Below are 17,809 nucleotides of genomic sequence, written 5' to 3'. Positions count from 1 at the left end.
ATTCTGTTCTCCCCTTTCTCTGAATGTCATGATGGAACTGTTTAAGCCAATCAAGGAAAGAAGTGAGGATAGGATGGTGATGAGAAATAGTGATAAATCCAACAATGGATTAAAGGTCCAGGTTGGGCTAAAAATCGTGGGAGCTGGGTGTTCCAAAGACAGGAAGTGGTAGTTGGAGACTGAGATGATCAAGGAAGGGCAGTTACTGGTCATGACAAGAGGTCATGTCCAGTAGTGTGCTCGTAAACCAGCCCTTATTAAATTGCATTTATGATTGGTCCCTTGGGGGCTAACTGTTAACAATTCTCTAATTATTGCACTTGTTCAGGCATCTCCAAGTTACCACACTCACTATCCAGTACATAGAAGCCTCTAGGGGGGTAAAGGAAAGGAGATCTGTAGAAGAGGTCATGTATTCAGGGCTACAAGTTGAGGATGAGGGCTGAAATAGAGAAATCTAGGGGGCCTAAGGGGCTGATTTATATCCCAGTGATAGACACAGGGAATACGGCAGAGAAGAAGACAGGCAGTGCCCTCAGTGAGCTTACCTGCCCGCGGGGGTTGGAAATGCTCCAGGAGCCACTGATGACAACACATTTATTCCCACAGAAAAGTCACAATTATACATGGCACATTCCCAGTCTAGCTCACAAAAGTCTATTTTAAAGTTAGAAATGGGTCAAATATACACACATCTTTCATATAATATCACTCTCTGCAGTCATTGAAAAAATTAAAAAGACTGAGGTGACCCTTCATGTACTGGTAAGAAATGGACTTCAGAAATGTTAAGAAAAAAGCCAGGTACATAACAGTATGTACATTATGATTCCATTATGTAAAAATGGATGAACACACACACACGTGCATATATGCACTTGTATATTAGAATCATTCTAGAAAGTTATACAAGAAACGGGTAGCGTTCACTCTGAAAAGGGGAACTGAAGGACTAGGGTAACAAGAGAACTTACTCTTTATTGTATTTCCTTTTTTAACTGTTTGCATTTTTATCACACGTGTTACTTTTTTAGTTAAAACTAATTAATAAAAAGTAAATATCTATACTTGGAGGGAATAAAGTCAGTTTAAGTTTTCATCTCATATTGCATTCAAACCAAATTCCAGATGGATTAAAACTGCTAAATTTTTCAGAATTAAATATATATTGCAATCATCAATGAAACAATTAATTCAGGCAAGAACTATCAATGGATACTCAAGTCAGTGGGTGAAAGTTCGTTGGGAAATGGAAGAGCCACATGGTCTCAAAATGTTACCCCATGGATTACTTGTTAATTATGGAAGAAAATTTAACCTGATCTCTGGGTGAGGAGGGACGTTTTCAAGCAAAAAGCAAAAGAAGAAATCCTCCTACACACACATAAAACAGGTCTGTCTGCACTCAAATTTGAATTTTCTTTTCCACAAGAAAATCCCACTATAAGCCTAATAAAGAGTAAATTGCAAATTTTGAAAAATAACTACTATGAATATGGCAATGAGTTAATATATGTATTATACAAAAAGCTGACACAAATTGACTTTTAAAAAAATAAGACCACAACAGGAAAATGGACAAAGGAAAAAGATGTTTCACAGAATAGATGATAATATGAAGAAAAAAAGTCTTATTCATCCAAGTAACAACAAGTAAAACGGGATTGCATTTTTTACTTTTCAAATTAACCAAAATTCAAAATAAAGGGCTACTTAAAGTGACAAGCACTCTTATTGAGACTGGTAGAAATATAAATCAGTTCAAACTTTTAAAAAAGAATTTGGCCAATATATATCAAGAATTTAAAAATAGTTCATATACATTGATTCGATAATTCCACTTTTATGACAGTAATCTAGAGAAATAAGCCGAAAGCACACAAAGCTTTATATCTAGGCGATTCATCACATCATTGTTTATAATAGCAAAAATCGGAAGACACTCAAACATCCAGTGAGAGAGAAATAGTAAACTGAATTACATCCATACAATAGAGTATTTTGCAGTCAATAAAATTAGGTTTTTTTTTTTTTGTGAGATCATAATGTCAAAACACAGTAAACAAAACCATACAGTATGATCCCCATTTAGATTTTAAAAAGAGAAGTATTAAAAAACTTTCGAAAGGTTAGCAATGATCACCTCTGTGCAGTGGGATCATATGTGATTTTTGTGTTATTTATACTTTGTATTTTCTAAGTTTTTTATAATAATTTTATAATAGGAGAAAAGTTTATGTAATAGTGGTAATAAACACATAAAAGCTAACATTTACTGGGCATTTCTTATGAGCCTGGCACTATGGCAAGCACATAACCTATATTATCTTATTTATGCTTTGTAGATAGAGAAATCAAGCTCAACAGTAATTCCAAAAAATCAAATCAGGCAGTCTCTTTCCAGAGTTCATGTTTGAAGGAATTTTATTGATGAAGGGAAATGCTCTTAATAATAAAAAGTGACAATTGTTTGTAATGCACAGAGAAAAATATTGACACCAAAATGTTAATAGTGATTGTCTCTGGGGACAGGATTTGAAGGGATTACAATATTTTTCTTTATATTGCTATTTTTTATAACCATAGATTATGCTAATGACAAAGAAAATGATAAAACATAAAGTAATATTATGGGTTAATTTGGAGAACTAACTGCCCATGTAAAACATTTTAATTAGAAAATGTATTTTGAGTTCCAAAAATTTGAAAATACAGCCCCTTCCTAGACAGGGGGCTGGTTGCCTCATTTTTGACAACCCAATACTTTATGCAACAGTATAATAGTACTTTTTCAGTACCTACCAAGTACTTCTTTGTACCCACCAAAGTGCTAGCACAATTTTTTAACATGGAATTATCTCCATTAATATCTATCAGTGAAAAGTGACAATACTAAAAGAAGTGTTCTAGAAAAAAAACCTTTCCTTTAAATTAGGAGGCACAATGACATAAAGTAAGCACCTTGTAAGGTGAATTGAGCCCTACTTGAGTCATACTAAGACCTAAAGCAGCACTATTATTAATATTCTTTCCAAGACAATGGAATGAAGAAAGCTTATGAACATGGAACGTCAAAGAGAAGAAAAGAAAGATCTGTCCTCAAATCCAAAGTTAGGTCCAAAGATACTTTCTCAGGCAGGCGTCTGCTTCCCGGTGCATTTTCACTGAAGCGTTTGCTGTAACTAAGTATACCCTGTCTTCTCTTTCGCTCACTCTCTTTTCCCTTCCCGACTTCTTACTGAGTCACAAGCCTCAGGGGACCGTGGGCATCGCGCCTCCCTCGGTAAATAGAAGCTTGTACCGGTTCTAACTTGGCTTCTTGAGTCAGGAAGCTACCGGGAGCGCTTGGGCGCTTCCTAGGGGAAGTGGGCCAGCTGGTCAGCCGGCCTGTAAATCTGGTTTGGTTGGCAGAGAAACACTGCCATCTAGTGCAAGAAAAAGTAAGGCTTCCATTGCTTTGCTTGAGCTCACGGTGGATCAAACATTTAGAGGGCCGTCTCCCGGTTAAATTGAATCACATTTAAGCTTTCCTAGGAAATGTTTTGATCTTCTTTCTACCTTAAAAGTTGTGCTTCAGTAAATTGAAAAAAACATAATCGGGCACTGCTTTCCTATGGAAATTACCAGAAACCTGAGCTAGCCAGGGAGAGGGACCGAGGAGAGAATAATGGTATCTTCGGTGTGTGATTGATTTGCTGTTTCCCTCCTTATCACTGGCACTTTCTTCTTTTTATATACATATTATGATTTCTTTGACAAGATCGTCACCTAATGCAGCCCCAGGACTCGTATCACATAGGTGCTCATGTTAGCAAACCTCCCTGGTGTGGTATTCTGGTTTGGAGATCTTGTTTAGGAAATACTATCAAGAAATCACTGTCAAAATAGAGATGAGCTGATGAGCCAAAATCCAGAGTAAAGGCTTAAGATTTATGACAGTCAAATCAGGAATGATGAGCATTATCAGGTGTGCCCCATAGGCCTTGGCAAAGCAAACCTTAGAAAGCTTAGGATAGGGGCTGGTCCCAGGGCAAGTGGTTAAGGCCGAGCTCTGCTTCTGAGGTACTGGGGTTTTGCTGGTTCTGATCCTGGGCGTGGACCTAGTACCGCTCACCAGGCCACACTGAGGTGCCATCCCACATAGCAGAATCAGAAGGACCTACAACTAGAATATACAACTATGTACTGGGGACTTTGGGGAGAAGAAGAAGAAAAAAAGAGAAGATTGGCAACAGACGTTAGCTCAGGTGCCAATCTAAAAAAAAAAAAGAAAGTTTCGGATAAAAATAGAGGATGTGGTTGGAATTAAAAAGAATCCATTTTGGAGTAAAATGATAAAAACAAGTTTAAATATACCAATAATAATATTAATATTAATGGATCAAATTCTCACATTAAAACAAATTGGATTAAAAATTCAGCTATATTCTACTGACAAAAGATAAATCCAAAACATGTGGAAGAGGGGATAGTCAAAGTAAAATGATGATAATATATAAATATATAAACAAAAAAATCTAGAATAGCCATATTCATTATAGATAAAATAACAGTAAAGTAACTAACATTGTGATATAAAATTCAACTTACTAAGAAAACATAACAATTCTAAACTTGAAGGCATCACATAAAATAGTGTCAAGATAGATAGAGCAATACTTGGAAAACAGAAGGTTCTAAAATTAAATGGAAACGCAAAAGGTTAAAGGTAGCCAAGGCAACCTTGAAGAAGAACAAACTGAGACCTATTTATAAAAGACCTATAGTTATCAAGACAGTATGGTATTGACACAAGAATAGACAAATAAACCAAAACAGAATAATGAATCAAGAAAGATAACCACATAGATACAGTCATCTGATTTATGAAAGGCCGACACTGGGACAGTCAAATAAAATAAAGTCTTGGCCCCTACCTCATACCAAACATGAACATCGATTCCAGACTGATTGTAGGCTAAATATGTTAGGTTGAACCATATGAAATTGCCATTTTTATAGCTTGACTATTGGTAATTTCATATGATGCAACCTAATAAAACAATAAAGCTTTTGAAATAAAACATAGGGAAATATTTTCATGCTATTGAAGTAAGCAAAGATTTATTTAACTGACACGTAAAGTGTGATAACAGTAAAAGAAAAAATAAGTGAATTAGCAGACCTTTTAATTAAGAACTTTTGTTCATCAAAAGACACCATTTAGAATGAAAAGGTAAGTCACAGAGTGGGAGAATCTATTTGAAATGCAGACCTTGAGCAAAGGACTCTTATCTAGTTTATACAAAGATCTCCTGCAAAGTGACTTTTTTTAAAGCCAGATAACCCAACAGAAAAATGGGCAAAATTATAGACAATTATGTCATTTCACAAAGAAGATATCCATTAAATAGTTAAATTAAATAGTTATCAAGAAAATGTCAACTAAGACCATAATTCTATATCACTATACACCTACCAGCATGACTAAAATGAATAAGACACTACTAAGTGTGGACAAAGATGGGGAAAAACTGGAAACTTCATACTGGTGGGAGTGCAAAGTGGCCCAAGAAGCTTAGAAAACTGTTTGGCAACATCTACTAAAGGTGAAACATGCATGTACTCTATAACTCAGCAATTCCACTCCTGTTCATGTATTCAAGAGGAATGTACACATATGCTCACCAAAAGTCATTCATGAGAATGTTTATGGCCTCACTATTTGTAATAATCAGAAATTGGAGGGGCCGGTCCTGTGGCAGAGTGGTTAAGTTCGCGCATTCTGCTTAGGTGGCCCAGCGTTTTGCTGGTTCAGATCCTGGGCATAGAGACGGCACCGCTCATCAGGACATACTGAGGTGGTGTCCCACATGCCACAACTAGAAGGACCCACAACTAAAATATACAACTATATACTGGGGGGATTTGGGGAGAAAAAGCAGGAAAAAAAAAAAAGAAGATTGGCAACAGTTGTTAGCTCAGGTGCCAATCTTCAAAAAAAAAAAAGAAGAGAAAGAAATTGGATACAATCCAAATGCCCATCAATAGTAAAATGGATAAATAAACTGGGTTAGAGTCACAGAATAATATAAAGCAGTCAGTGAGAATGAGTCATCTATAACTACTCAAATAAATGGATCTTATAAGCATTATGTGGAGTGCAAGAAGTAGACAGAATACCCAAACAAGTTTCCATACATATAAAGTCCAAAAACTGGTAAAGTCAATCTAGAGTGTTAGGAGTCAGAGTGGTGGCTATCCAGAGGAAGAGTAGAGTCCGGAAGGGGACTTCTGAGGTGCTGGCAATGTTCTTTTCCTAGATCTGAGTGCTGGTAACAAAAGCATATTCACATTGTAAGAATTCATAGAGCTTATACGCACTTAAAATGGTGAACTGTGTTGTAAGGGTGTCTTACTTCAATAAAACTTTGCTTAATCAGTCTAATAAAAGATGTGCAAGATCTTTATGTGGAAATTCCTCAAACTCTATTAAAAGACATTAAAGAATATTCAAATAATGGAGGTATATGCCATATTCACGGATAGGAAAAGTCACTATCACAAAATGTGAATTCTCTCCAAATTTATCTATAGATTTATTGCAAGCCTGATTTCTTAAAAATCCTTAGAGGGTTTTCTGGGAAATAGGAAAAGCTGAATCTAAAATGTTTTGAGAGGAACATGCGTCTAGAGTAACCAAGACTCCTCCTGGAGAAGAGGAATAAAGTGGTAGAGAATTTCTTGGATTTAAATTAATTGAGGCAGTCTGATATAGGCCCAGAGATAGACAAATTCGCCAAGAGAATAGTGTAAAAAGCAGAAATGATCTCATACATCCATACAAATTTTATGTTTGCCTATCAATGAATGGAACTGGGAAAACGAGTTATTCATATAAAAATAGATACCTAAATCCTATCATGCTCAAAAGTAATTATAGAAAGATTAAAAACTCCAATGCGAAAAGCAAAACTTTCAAATGTTCAGAAGAAAATATAAAAATCGTCTTTAGAACTTCAGAATAGAGCTCTGGGGCCAGCTGCCTGGGTTCCCCCCCAGCTCCAGGACTCACCAGCTGTAAGAGCCTGGCCAAGCCACTCCCTGTTGTTCAGTTTCCACATCTGCAAAGTAAGGATAATAATAGCATCTGCCTCCTAGGGTTGTTGAGAGGACTACATGAGTAATATGCATGAAGAGTTTAAAACACTGCCTGACACTTATTAACTGCTATACAGGCTTTTGCTGTGGTTATCATCATTAGTTGTTCTTGTAGAAGCAGATACATCTGGCATTTTCAACTTGGCAGATCTATGCCTAACAAAGTTTAGAAATTTTAGTAATTAAGGGAACAAGAGGATATTCAATATTGGAGGGTAGCAAAGAAGAAAAAACAGAAAAACAAGAAAGAAAGGACAAATTAAGAGTTCATGATCCACTTATATATCAAAAACCAGACATATGTAAATGAGTTGAATTACTCTATTAATCATTTCATCAGCATACATCCCCTTACCTAGCCCCAGAGTACCCTCACCAAGAATACACTCTATGGAGTGTATACTTGTCTTTTTTCTCTTTGCTCTGCTTCCATATTCCGAAATGTGCAGTGCATCATGGGTGTCCAATAAACATCAGTTGATCAACAAGACAGACTCTTCAACCTTGATGGTTCAAGTATGGACTATTTGATATGTGCTTTCTCCATTTGGAGGCACTTTTTTTTTGGTGAGGAAGACTGGCTCTGAGCTATCATCTGTTGCCAATCTTGCTCTTTTCGCTTGAGGAAGATTGCCCTGAGCTAACATCCGTGCTAATCTTCCTCTATTCTGTGTGTGGGATGCTGCCACAGCATGGCTTGATGAGCGGTGTGTAGGTCTGCACCTGGAATCCCAACCCGTGAACCCACGTTGCTGAGGTGGAGTGCACAAACTTAACTGCTACACCACCAGGCCAGCCCCTGGAGGCACAATTTCTAGTGAGATGTTCCAGAAATTAGAAACATAGCAAAGCAGAGTCTTCTTGTTAGTCAGTAGACTTTGCAGTAAGACTTTCTTTTATGCTCATTTTTTACATTTATGACTTCTTAATTTTTAAAAAATAGTTCTTTAATTCCGTAATACTTTTACTTCATGTTTTTCAACCATTTCACAACTGCGATGTATAGGATTATGATTCACCTGCCAAAACAAATAACATCTTATGCAGATACATCATTTTCTGTTTTTGCCACAATAAGGGTGTGGTTTTTCTGCAGTAATTTTACTATCATACTGTACTTTTTATTAGAAATTTTATTACTGTCATCTTCATTTTATCAACCAGTTTAACACATTTGAGCATTTTCTGCTTTTTGTAAAATAGCATTTAAAATACTGAAGCATTGATTTTTTAAGAATCCTGACACTAAATGTCATTTCTAAATAACCAAATAACCACATTGCTTTGTCACCTAGTGCTAGTAGGATTCCATGAGTCTGTAAAAATATTATTTTGGGCAAGTCACACAAGTGGTAGTTTAACGGTCTAAAATGTCCAGGGTTTGCCAAATCACGGAGTTGAAGGCTGCATATTAGGATAATCGGTCCGAATTAGGATGAGGCTGAATAAGGACTTCAGTGGCCTTTCTTGCCATCCTCTTGACTAGTTGGCCCCCCCCTCACCGAGACAAGAAGCTAGTTTTTGTTTCTGACTTCATCATATCAGTGTCTGGCTTATAATAAAATTAATCTCTTATTGCTTCATGGATAGCGCCTCTAACAGACATTACATTTTTTTCAATAGTTTGAAATTTCTGTTAATCATGGGATAAAGCAAGTGTGAGCATCCCCTCTAACATAACAGAATCTGTCAAAGTGTTGTCAGTAAGACATTGGGACGGCAGGGTTTAAGGTCTGAGTCTACGAGAATCTAGTGTCACCAGTAGGTGGAGTGCTTGGTCAGAAATCCATGGGCCTGTGGGGAATGTATGGAGAAGGTTGCTGGCTCAGCTGTCAAGTATTTGAAGCAGAATCTGAGGGGACGCTCATGGTCCTGATAGTTGAGCAAATATCAGGAAGTGAGTATTTAACTAGGTTGAGGGGCAAGACTAACTGGAAATGCGGGACATAAGTGAAGGATGGCACCACTAAGCTGGAGGGGTCCCCAATGTTGAGTTCTACAGGCACCCTCTCTTGGGTGATGAGCCCCAGTCTTTACTGCACACCCTCATAGTCCTTTGGCCGTGGTCCCCTCCGTCTAGCTGGCTGATGCCCCAGAATACACCATGATGTGGAACTGTCGGTGGATTCCAGCCACCTGCCCTTCAGCAGGCAGCCAGCAGATTTCCAGATTAGCTGAAGGCACACGCTTGGTGCGGACTCAGGAACTAAGCCCAGCTAGTTCTCTAATGACTGGCTCTCCACCTGGATACATAAATCTACCCATTCCATTACACTGGCTGTTTCAATACCTGGGCCAATACATTTTCCAGATCTCCTATGAGTCCCCTCCCTCTTACTCATATATTTTGCAATCTGGCTCTTCGCACAAAGTGAACAAGCTAATAGCTGTCCACTCCCTTCTCCCTCCTTTCCCCTGTCCCCCATCACCATTACTCAGGCAGTCAAATGCCCACCAGGTGTATATATCAGTCTCCTGAGACTTTGGATAGCATTAGCCAGTTCCTCAGAGCATGATCAAGTCCAAGTTCACTGAAAAAATCGAGTTTCTGGTGCCTCAGAGTTAGATTACACCTTCAACCATGATGACCTTCTAAATGACCAGCCAACCACTTCTGTGGCATCTCTAAAATATGTCTGTATATCTACAGCATAAAGGTTTCCTTCCATTATCATACTCCAATGGTGCGTCTGCTTCCAGTAGGAAAAGGTGATACTGGCTTGCTTGAATGAGTCTCTGCAGTTGGCCCTAACAAAGACGGAACAATTGTGTGTGGGGGCTGCTTATTGTCAGTTTATGGCTATGCGGTTCCCTGATTCTATTACCTTGAAGAAAGGGAAACTCCAAGCAAGCTGGAACATGAATATATCCAGAATTTTTTAATACTACAAGCAGGTTTTAAGAGAATGAAGGTTGACAAAATACATATCGTCCTTGACTTATGATGAGGTTACATCCTGATAACATCGTAAGTTGAAATATCATAAGTCAAGAATGCATTTAATACGCCTAACATACTGAACCTCATAGCTTAGCCAAGCCTACCTTGAACATGCTCAGAACACTTCCATTAGCCTACAGTTGGGCGAAATCAGCTAACACAAAGTCTATTTTATAATAAAGTGTTGAGCATCTCATGTAACGTTGAATACTGGACTGAAAGTGAAAACAGAATGGTCGTAAGTGTATCAGTCGTTCACCCTCGTGGTCACGGGCTGACTGGGAGCTGCAGCTCACTGCTGCTGCCCAGCATCATGACAGAGGATCGTACCATGTATCACTTGCCCAGGAAAAGAGCAAAATTCAGAATACAGTTTTTACAGGATGCATATCACTTTTTGCCATCGTAAAGTCAAAAACTCATTAAGTCCAACCATCATGTTGGGGACCATCTGTAATTCTTGCAGGCAAATCATTGAAAGAAAAGTTTCAAGTCTTTTTTAATTTGTTGAATGGTTCAAGAAAATTTTTGATGCAGAGTGTGGTGGAAAATACTATGACCTTACCGTAGCTGCTAGACAAGGTGAAGATACGTCAGAAACATCTTCCCGTGTTGCCACAGTTCTGGATAAGCCCGCAGTCCTGCTCCTCAGAGGCCCGTTTAGACACAGAGAATTACTAAGACAGGTTCTGTCCTGGAGAGAAAGCATCTTGGCTTAGGCAGTGGGAGTGATGAAGCTGCCGAATCAATGCAGCAGGTCAGTGTACTGAAACTGCTGACAAATTGAAGAAGCAAAGGATTTCTACTTTGGAAAGCTAAGGAAGGTTGAATGGATTTGCCAGGAGAATGAAGAAGTTTGCCCTATATTGGGAGTGTGGCATCTCTGTGCCACAGACGAAGTTCTGCGATTCCTAACAAAGGAAGAACCAGCAGAGTATTAACAGCCTGGACCAGCAAAGCAGCAACATCTGAATTCTTCACTCCAAATCGTGTGCTTAACTGTAACACACTCTCCTTTATTATTCTTAGAGGACTCGCTGCTTTCTTACCATACGCAAAAGCACCTCTCAAAGTGCCCTTTGCTGAAGTTTCATTCCTTTTCCAATAAGTCTGAGTTGGGATCATTTTTCCTTACAGCACAGTCTTAGCACCTAGTGGGTTCAGTTCAGAAATGGAGAGGCTGATCTTGGGCCCTCAGCATCGGGTTTTTAGTAAACAGTGATTTCTGGAGAGGGTGTGTTATGTGACATACTTCATAGAGACTTCACAGAGAAATGTAAAGACTATTGATTGATTGTGCTGAAAAGTAAGCTATTGTGAAATATGATTACAGAACATTTTAATGGATTTTTTCACAGGTAATAAGAGTTTAGAAAAAAAAAGAAATCCAATGAAAACATTTCAGTTCTTACCTCATTTGATCTCTCTGCCCTTTTGAACACCATATACAGTTATTCCTCTCTCATTTAAGAAAAGATCTAGAATAAGGTTCATATTTTCGGAATGTAATAGGTTGATACTTTCTTTTCTGACTTCCTCAATTACTTCTTTTTTTAACAATTTTATTGCGATATAGCTCATATACTTTACAATACACCCATTTAAAGTGAAAGTTCAATGGTTTTAGTATACCTGCACAACTATCACCGCAATCAATTTTAGAACCTTTCAGCATCCCAAAAGAAACCTGCACCTGTTAGCAATCGCTCGCTATTTCACCCCAACCCCTAGCCCTAGGCAACCACCAATCCGCTTTCTGTCTGTATGGACTTGCCTATTCTGCACATTTCATATAAATGGAATCGTACCACACATAGTGCTTTCAGACTTGCTTCTTGCACTTAGATAATGTTTTCAAGGTTTATCTATGTTTCAGCACGTGTCAGTGCTTCATTCCTTTTTATTGCCAAAGAACATTCCATTGTATGAATATACCACATTTCATTTATCCATTTGTCAGTTAATAGATATGGGTTGTCTTCATGTCTTGGGTATTATGAATAATGATACTATGAACACTCATGTACAAGTTTTTGTGTGCACATGTGTTTTCATTTCTCTTGCATAGACACCTAGCAGTGGAATTGCTGGGCCATATGGTAACTCTGTATTTAACCTTTCAAGGAACTGCCAGACTGTTTTCCAAAGTGGCTGTGCTATCAATAACATCTTATCTTAAAAGTTTCTCAGTATTCCAGCAATTTAATCATGATTCAATTAATTTTCTTCTTCTTTTTCTATGGTTTAATTTTTTTCATTAATCCCGTATGGAGTTTATTCAATATGTAGTGACCATCTAAACTTAGATTTTCCTCCAAATTCCTAGCCAGAGATTCCAGAATCATTGCTGAGTAATCTTCAATCTCCTCGTTGAGATGTATTGTCTTCTTTTATATATCACATTTTTTTAATATTTAATAAACTATAATTCTAGGTTGTTTATGCCGTTTCATTGATCTGTTTGTCCATGTCCAAGTTTGTACCACACTATTTTAATGACTGCAACTTTGTCTGAATAACTCAAATGACTAATCTCCCCTTATCATCTTCATTTTGGGAATATTCTTTGTTTATTATCTCAGTTGAACTTCAGAATACTTGTATAAAATCCTTTGAAAAAAATCCAGTGGAGATTGTTATCACTATTGCATTAGCTCTAAAAATTAATTTCAGATAAGATTATTTTTACAGCATTTAATTCTTCTACCTCAAAACATGCCATTGCAGGAGAAAATTCAAAACAAGACTTGCAGTACTTGGTGACTTGTTTGCTCTTGAACTAAAGGAGAAGGTAGAATCAAAAATGTTCCTAGGGCTTGGGGTCTGAGTGACTAAGAGGAGCTTATATGAGCCAACAAGGTATTGCTAATGGTCACCAAGAAGAAGAGGGAAGATTTGTCAATATTACTTTGGAGGACAGAAAAACAGTCAATATCTCAAAATTACCAGGAGACATACTCAGCTGTACATAATAAACCATTTTACGTAGTAGACCTCTCCGAAAACAAAAAAAAAGCTGCTGTGGAAGGAGGTAAACCACTTAATTCTGGAGAGATTCAAACTGAGGACTGATGACCAAGTATCAAGAAGACAGCCCTCCTATTTCTAATGGCCTAGGTTGAGTTTTTTTCTCCAAGTGAGAGTAACCTTAGTATAATTGAAACAAAAGATTGGAACGCATGAAGAAGAAATATAAAAGAAGATCAGGGTCAAGGACTGAGCTTTAGGTAGTACTCAAAGGGAAGAGAAAGAGGAACCAAAAGGAGAGAGAGAGATGATGTGATTAATGAAGTATAAACACGAGAGAAAAATCACAGAATCATGGATGACAATGGAAGACCAAGGAAAAGTTGGTTAATAGTCAAACTCCAAAGAGAGGGTAAGTAGATTAAGGCTTCAAAATAGTCACTGGATTTGAAAAGAAAGTCATGAGAAGTTCTGGAGACTGAACTTTCAGTAGATCTATTTGACAACAGAATGAAAGCTGAGGAGCACTATAAAGTCAAGCGAAGGTTTATTTTTTTAAGATGAGGAGGTTGTGCACATCTCAAGTCCAACTCTAGAGAGTAGAGATTTAGAGTAGAAAGTACAGTAGGTCCCTGGCATTTTTGGCTTCAATATTCACGGTTCTTACCATTTGTCAATGACCCCCACAATCCAAGACAGGTAGTAATTTTTTAATTTGCCAAGATACACATTGGAATCATGTCAGCTGTGACACTGCTGTGCACAAGAGCAAGCCTAGCCAGCTGCCCAACATCTGTATCATATGGTGCCTTTGATATTCTCTACTAATCTCTATATATGCTTTATCATAAAGTGGGAGGATCTCTACTTCTTTGTAGATCCAGGTCAGCTCATGGATAACGTTGCTATTAAGGTGATGTACTATTAGAAATTACTTTAGTACTTTATAAAACCATATAAGGGTCTCAGACATGTTGATGTTTCAGGTATTCTCTTCACTTTACGGAAGTAATTATATTTAAGAGAGGTACTCACAAAGTGGGATTTTTGAAGCTCTGAGCATACATTCCTTAAAACTATCAAGATTCTACTTACTGGAAGAGGTGAGGATATCATTATAGAAGAAAGCTCTCTCAGGAAATGGGAAGGGCTGGTTTTTATCTCAGAGGAGGAAGAATTTATTTTAGAATCTGGAAAGAAGAATAAAAGATATGTCTTAGCCAGATTTCTGCAGAGAGTGGAACATCAGAAAAATACATATCTGTAAGTACTTTATTAGGGATGGTGACCCCAAGAAGCAGGAGTGAAGGAGAGTGAAGCAGTGAGAAGCAGCACAAGGTATGTTAATTGAGTTAGTTGATCCCATGGACCACTTGAGAAGCCGTATGACATGCGTCTCAGGACTGCCAGTCTGGAGTGAGAAAGGAGGAAGCATTTATCCAGCAGCTTGTATCCCACCATTGGTCAAAGAATACTCCATGAGGCATTAACTCCCCAGCACTTCCATGTTGCACTTATGAGGATGTTGAGAGGTGTCAGCAGTGTCCAAAGCCACAGTGAAAAGAGAGAAGCCTTAGGATGGGAGGCAACAGGTGTTTGCAGGTTGCCTCCATGTGCAGCTGGTTGGACCCATGGCAAAACTGGTGGCTGGAATAAAAGACAAGTGTGGCTGAAAGGATATGAGTGGTGCATAAGAGGTACTTGATCCAAAATGTTTGTAGTTTAAGAAGATATATATTGCTGTAAGCAAGATGATTAGAAAACCCAGAACAGGTCCCTGGTTCCTCTCAGGAAAATAAAATGCAAGGCCACCTTACAAGAATGAGGATGCTGTGGTAGGGATGAGTATTCGATACAGGTAGAGAATAATTATCAAAGCCACTGAGCCAGAGCAGACTGAAAGGATGGTGGGATAGTGGCAGGGGTCCATTTGAAGCCAAGTATTATGAACTTTTAGTTCTTCGCATTTTCTCCATGTGTGCCTGCACCCTAAGAGTAGAAGCTGAGAAAGCAGATAATGGGTGTAATGGGGTGAGCTGGTATGGAGCATACAGCAAAGATTGGATGGGGGGGTCATCAGATCAGTGGGGAGGGCAGAATGGAAGCAGCTGACCACAGAGTCAAGAGCAGATAGAACAGATGAGGTAAAGCACTGACATATGGAGGTTTCTGTGAGAGTGGAGCAGAGCAGGAGCCTGGAAGAAAGAACAAAGAGGAAGCAGTGGCATCTTGAAGGTGGAACAGAGCCCTATACTGATGACAGACCTAGAGCACAGTCAGTGCTACTAGGGGAGGACACGAATGTCTGTATCCTGCAGTGAATTGAGTAATGTGCATGTTGGCGATGCCGTAGAAGGAGCTGGGAAGGAAAGGGGGAACCTGACATGGGTCCTGAAGTCACCCAGGATGATACAAACAGTAATAGAAAATACGGTAATGATTTGGAGGTGGTTAAGCCATTGGTAGGAGACTTCAGATGATAATTCACGGAGAAAGGCTGTTGGAAACAGTTGAGTTTGAGGCCTGGTTGTAAAAGAGTTTAGGGAACCAGCATGTTAATTAACAACCAAAGCAGTTGCTATAGTCTGAAGACAAAGCAAGATTTGCTTCAATGCAGACTTAGACCAGCGTTATTTCTGCAGGATAAGTTGGAAAGGTAGGTGTCGATTTTCACTGTTAACCTAACACACTAGGTATTATTTGAATGTGCTATCAGTAGCCTGACTTGCTCTTGTGGTTAAAAAGAAAGGAAGAAAGCAAAATTAGCCAAGGACAAAACTAGAATTCAAGCCCACCGTGGACACACACTTATCCACCACCCCTTGATTCTGCAGCTGAACCTAACAGGCAGTCCAGGGCATGGTTTCGTTAGACTTCCCAGAGCTCATTTTTGCTAACTCAACTTAAACTCTGTGACCCAGTTAACACAAAAAGCAAATGGAAGTCAATGTTTTAGAAAGATGGAGCGATATAAAACCCGTGGTAAATGTTTAACATGCCACACACAGAGATCCAGCCATATTTCATTAGCCACTGTTTGCTTGGCCTTCAAGTTTCCAGGGAGGAATCCACCTCCACGCCATCTTTGCTTTTGTCTCCATCTCCCACTCAGCAAGAGGTCCTGGACTGACATCATAAATAGACAAAGTGCAAAAGAGTAATAATTATAACGGCTACCATTATTGAATGCCTCCTTTGTGTACAGTTTGTACTCAATACTTCATGTAGCTTATCTTAGTTAGTGATTAAAACAATTGTGATCAGGTGATATCATCTCTCTTTTGCAGAGCTGCTGTAGGGACTCAGCAAAGTCCTCAGGGCACCAGCTCCTTCATGTTCCTGATGTGCCCTCCTTAGTGACGGGAACTGTTCCTCCAGTCTGCGTCTATGTTCAAGCAAGAAGAAGATGCAGAAAAGGCAGTATCAGTAAACTGCCATTGACTTTATATTGGCCAGAACTAGTCACTAGTATGTCATTCAGGGTTCATGGTGGTTACAGACAATACAGTCCACTCTAGCTGGTTTAAACAGCTAGGAGTTTCTTAAGACATACAGATAGTTCTTGAATGAGCAGGGGCACTGAACAGACTCTAGGCTGAACTCATAATGTCATCACAGAATTGGGCTATCAAGGGAGCTGCTGCCTCTTCCACAAGCAGAAAGTTGCTGAATTAAGAGGTCACCTTCTCCAACAGCAAGCCATTGCCACAGTCATCAGCTCTGAGTCATGACACATCTGCCACAACTGGGAAGCAAGCCAATCAGAAACCCACTCCCAGAGTGCTAGTGCCAGACCAGGTCAATTCTGCTGAGACCCACACCAGCAATAGAGATGCCCAGAACTCTCCTCTCCCTCCTCACCGAACTCAGTTCCCAAACAAAGTCTCACGGTCCTCTCTCCATGTGACTCAGTTCTGAATCAAGGATAAATGATCAATAAAACTTAAATCATGTCTGGAGCCCCAGCTGCAATGGTAGTTGAGGATTTTAGTCTTCCAATCTCTATAGCAGAGGCAGGCAAGAAAGAAAGGCATTGGAGCAGAGTTTGAGTATGCTAAACTATTGTATTAGCCACAATCGTTCTGGAAAGTTGGGAAAGTTGGTGTGTGGTTGATCAGCCTTCCCTTCCTCCATCCTAAGGCATTCCATCCACATATACCATCTCATTTAATCGTCACCTCACCTTTCAATGAAGTATTGCTATCCCCACTTTAGAGATAAGGAAACAGGCTGATAAAGTTTAAATAATAATATTCTAGAAGGTAGCAGAATCAAGAGTTGAACCAAAGTCCACCATTCTCATATGGTAGAATTTATGTTTGCTTTGCTGAAACTAAACATCAACGACAGTGGATTCTCTCTATTCTCAATCTTCTTGTTCCTGACTATGATTCACTGGCTTTCAAAAGAGCTGAGTACGCCTGGTACTCTCCCATCTCCAAACTTTTGCTCCAACAATTTTCTTAATTGCTTGATCCTGTGGACTGCCTGAGAAGCCAGATGACGTACATGTCAAGACTGTATGGGGTGAGAAAGGAGGAAACATTGATCTATCATCAGCTTGCATCCTCCATTGAGTGGAGAATCACTACATGAGGCATTCTTGTCCTTTCCCCCGTATCTGACCCCCCAAATCCTAGCCATCCTTTAAGGCCCAGATGAAACGACCTCTCTACAAAGATTTCTCCAATCTCCCTGCCAAAATGCAGCCCCGCCTTCTCTGAAACGCTCACATATTCTCTTTGTACCTCCCTTCAAACA

The 17,809-nt window shown here is 39.0% G+C and overlaps 1 long non-coding RNA gene across 1 annotated transcript in view; it reads right to left on the bottom strand.

Annotated features, from left to right (window-relative positions):
* Positions 1-17,809, bottom strand: part of LOC124231279 (uncharacterized) — a 63,067-nt gene that overhangs the window by 13,353 nt on the left and 31,905 nt on the right. The gene's annotated exons all lie outside the window — the stretch shown is intronic.

The sequence above is a fragment of the Equus quagga genome, chromosome 21, assembly GCF_021613505.1.
Source record: "Equus quagga isolate Etosha38 chromosome 21, UCLA_HA_Equagga_1.0, whole genome shotgun sequence".
Classification (NCBI taxonomy): domain Eukaryota; kingdom Metazoa; phylum Chordata; class Mammalia; order Perissodactyla; family Equidae; genus Equus; species Equus quagga.
Note: the sequence above shows the minus strand (reverse complement) of the source record. Positions and strands in the feature narration are given on the sequence as shown.